This window comes from Porites lutea, chromosome 3, assembly GCF_958299795.1.
Source record: "Porites lutea chromosome 3, jaPorLute2.1, whole genome shotgun sequence".
In the NCBI taxonomy this organism is placed as follows: domain Eukaryota; kingdom Metazoa; phylum Cnidaria; class Anthozoa; order Scleractinia; family Poritidae; genus Porites; species Porites lutea.
In genome coordinates, this window is record NC_133203.1 from 40,389,545 (window position 1) to 40,393,932 (window position 4,388).

The 4,388-nt window shown below is 41.8% G+C and overlaps 1 non-coding gene across 1 annotated transcript; it reads left to right on the plus strand.

Annotated features, from left to right (window-relative positions):
* Positions 1–2,829: 2,829 nt before the first annotated feature.
* Trnag-gcc (transfer RNA glycine (anticodon GCC)) lies at positions 2,830–2,903 on the plus strand. The gene has a single exon. It is a non-coding gene; the product is annotated as a tRNA-Gly (tRNA).
* Positions 2,904–4,388: the final 1,485 nt, after the last annotated feature.

The following is a 4,388-nucleotide window of genomic DNA, read 5'->3' on the forward strand; positions in this document are numbered from 1 at the left end:
AAAGTAGGCAAACCTTCGTCAGGGGCGTTCCTACACATTTTTTGTTTGTAAGCCTTAGTGGAGGATATTGAGGGGAGATACAATATGGGCGCGTTAGCGCCCATAAGGAGAGCCCAAGGTGCGAAATGCTAGGAGGGTCCGGGGGCATGCCCTCCCGGAAAATCCTGAAAATTCAAGTACAAGATGTAATCTGGGCGCGTAAATTAATTGGCAAATACCAGGATTCCACATTGAACAAGAAATAATGGAATATTTAACAAACTGCAGCCAGTTGTGATTGTGGTCAACAACAACAACAACGTAATGACCTGACTAGCGACACATTAGTTGCAAACATATCTGAAATATTAGTGGAACTCAAAGAAATTCGAAAGCTGGACGTCTGTTCTTTTCTGTGCAAAATCTTGTCTTGAACTGGGTAACTACTCCTTGAGAAAGGTAAAGTTTTTTTGGTGCAAAAAAGTGGTGGTTTTCATTCTCTGTTACAATTAACGATTATTGTTCCAGCTTAATATCTGACAAATATGTCGTGAAACTTGTTACAAGACCTGCTACTCGAGAGGGACTCCAAAATATTACGTTACAGTAATTGACAATTATTGGACGAGGTTGAGCAAAATATCGTTTGTTCAGTGAGCAAATCATGATCTCAGTTTGCGATGGCCGAGTTCAAAAATTGTTTTATCATTCGATCACCAGAAGCATATAACCTGCTTCTGGATCACCTATAGGGAGATTCATACTAAATTTCTAGTCTTTTTTTTAGGAAATTTTACATATAATTTTATATAATTTTGTTTGTTAGTGCGCATTAGATCAAATTTAAATGCTGTTTTGCGCCTTATAAATAATAAATTATTTTTATTATTATTAGTTAATGAATATCTTTGGGAAAGATCAGCGAAGCGGGCTGCCATTTCCGCTCAAGGTCTATCGCAAGGAAAAACGTGTGGTTTCATTTACGCATGAGCAGAATATTATTTGCTGCCAAACAAAGTTGGACGACATTGCGTATGAGCAGACTATTATTTGTATGCAGTTATTTGCATGTCACGTGGTGGACTGTCGGCCAATGAAAAGGAAGAAAAATTTGCATCGAATGACAATGGTTGTTGTCTTTCTGTTGTTGCTACGAAAATGTTACCGAGACGTGTTTGTGGCATGTGTTTACAATGATAACGTGTTGCAAGTTTTAAAGGCCATAAGACTTACCTCAGTTACTCAGTCTGTGTACTTTGGATTCTTGTCTAACGGGGTTTAGTCTGCGAGCATGCTCTCCTATTTGGGCGTGTGAAACGAGTCTTGCGAGAACGCGCGAGCGATCGCCTCGAGGAGCCCCTTGCTCGCGCGTTCTCGCGCGGCTCCCTTCGCTTGGCCAAATAGGAGAGCTTACTCGCAGGCTAGACGGGGTTGAACAGTCCAGATATACATCCGAGACTAGACTTCTTTGTCGTTTCACTGTGCATTGTTAGACATATGATATTCTAATATAACAGTTTTAACTTGACACGGCGGTGCTCGCACAAAAGCACATCTACGTCTTGTGTGCCTCAACCCTGAAGTATGTATACCATTTTTTGTAGGATATCAATAGACAGACAGCACCAGTTAGTATACTCAATCAGTTTGTGAAAACAAGTCAGATTCATAACTACAGAACAAGATCTGTCTCTAGCGACTCGTTTTATGTTAAGTTCTCTAGAACCGATAAAATGTATGCCTAAGTTTTCTCAAGAATCGTTGCCCAAATTTGGAACTCTATTCCTTATTCGGTTAAAATACTTAAACGTTCGTCCTTTCGTAAAAAAATAGAGGAATTATTACCAAATTTCTTGCGGTCAGAAGATGATTATGTCGAAGTCTCCCGTCTTGTTAAGTTATTTAATACTCTAGGTTAGCCTTTCTTCGTAATCGCTATGTACTTGCCTTGTTTTATGTTAGTTCCTTCTATTTATTGTATGGTAGTGTCTTCACCGTTATTTAGTCCATCTATAGATAAACCTTGTACTTGTAATATGTGTTCAGCTCCCCCCGCCTCCATTAGTTTATAAGCTATTTGCGGGTGGGAAAGTAATGTAATTAGTTATATTTCCAATTTTCAATAAAATTTGTTGTTGTTGTTGTTATTCTGTTTATTTATTTATTTATGTAGTAAGGAAACTTACCTTTCTTTATCAATTATTAGTTTTTAATTGTTTGTGCTTTGTTCAAATAAAGTTGTTAGAGAAAAGTGTGTAGTGTTCGTGGTAACGGATGTTAATTACCCTGCGTCCCTCCGCTCGGCTGAGGCGCTTATGGGGTTCCCATGATCCCAGTGATGCCAACAGTCGACCTCCATGCGCTTCTAAGCTTTGCGGTCCTGAGCCAAAGTACGAAGCTGACGCTGTTAAAAGTTGAACCTTTTGTTGGAGTGATGCAGGAGACTAGCCTCTGCCTAGCGAGCGTTTCCGATCGATATATTGCGCAAAAGTTGGGGCGAGAACAAAATTCCCCTTTTTTGCGTGCGTTTCCTAGTTTCTCGACGAACTCGCGAGGAAACTCTTTCTACGCAGGCCAGTAGTACAGTTACTAAAAAGTAAATAATTTGAATGAACTAACTAGGCTCCATTTCCAACGCTGTCATGGATCCGGTGATTTATGCTTTGTTACGAAACGAAATGGAAAATGTCATCAGACACCAAGCGCATGTTGTTTTCTGCCTCTTCGTCACTCCTGAGAATGGTGGTGTTAAATATAAACAATGCAAAGAATTGTGAGATATCTATTGTTGTAAACATATTATTGTTGCCCCTGCAGGGATTTCGCCCAGAAATCCCGAGATCCTGAGGAGGTCCGGTTGGCTCAGTTGGGAGAGCGCCAGTCCGCCGAGCGGGAGGTCGCGGGTTCAAATCCCGCCCGGACCAACACTCAGGGTTTTTAAGTAACTGAGAAGAAAGTGCTGCCTTTGTAATGACATCTGCAAATGGTTAGACTTTTTAGTCTTCTCGGACAAGGACGAAAAACCGTGGGTCCCGTTCACAGCACTTTCCCTTTTTTGTTATTGTGAGACGTAAAAGAACCCACATCACTATTCGAAAAGATTAGGGGTCGTAGACCGCGGTGGTGTGGCCAACCTTTACGGGTTGTGGGATTGGGTAGGGATGGCACCTCGCATGGGACCTGAGTCCCGTTCGTGCACATTCCCTCTGGGCTGGCCTGTGTCTAGAAAAGCTGGTAAATAAATAAATAGTAGCTCGCGCGAATATAAAATATGCTTAGTTAAGTTAGTATACGCCACTCCACATTTCCCATAAGGCACCTTTTTGTCCCCCCAAATTTTGCGGAAGCATTGTTCAATTTCTCTTGGGACGGCTGTAATACCCTGGAGAGATGAAAAAAATTTTGGGGGCAAATATGGTGCATTATGGGGAATGTGGAAGTGGCGTGTACCAGAGAAAAAATATCGATTTGCTTGAACAGGGGCCGCGCGAATTCGTTGTGTATTGACGACGTTTTAGCCTTAAACAATGCTAAACGCCCGCAATTTAAGTAAGAAATCGTTGAGGATTACGTAAAACAGAGAATGCCCGAAAGCCGAAGGTACCGCTTCACCTTGGGTTGATTTTGTGACATTTATTGTAGTCATACTTCGATGCTGCTTATTTGTGAGGACTCGCGCTCGCGGTTCGCATCTCTCGCCAGAATTATACAGCTTGTTTGCAGACTTCGTCTCTCTCTATTATCTCGATGCCTGGAACAGGCCAAGTTCGTTTTAAAATGCAAACGGTTACGTGTGGACTCCGCATTTGAATAGCAAGAGGCCAAGTGCATGAAAACGTGGGCGTTTATGAACAAATACATAATCTAATAGGCTTTTCGTTCAGTGAAGTCAATGACCTCCGGCCTCGGATAGCGCTGAATTCAGTCAGGACCGGTAAATATAAGTAATACAGGCGACTCTCTCTTAACGGACACCTCTGTAAAACGGACACTTAAAGTTGGTCCCTGCCTTTCTTTACTCCTTTTATTTGACTCTCTATAAGACGGACACCTCTCTAAGACGGACACTTAGTGCCGGTCCCAAAGGTGTCCGTCTTAGAGAGAGTTGACTGTACTCTTGCTTCCTTGATGCTGCTGCCGGCTGCGACACTATTCAAAATTATTTTAGTAGCCTTTTCCCTCGTTGTTTCTTAAACTCCCTAATATGGACAGTGAGGGGGGCATAGAAAATGTCCGTATACTCGAAATTAAAAAAATGTGAGGGTTTTCTTTTCCAGGGACGAAGCAGACTAATAATGAGATGTCCGTAGAGCGGGATTTGACTGTAACCACGAGAAAGACTGACTTTTTTCAAGATCCTGTAATCCCTTGCACTGTGATTAGGGTTGAATACATAATTTGCAAGAGTG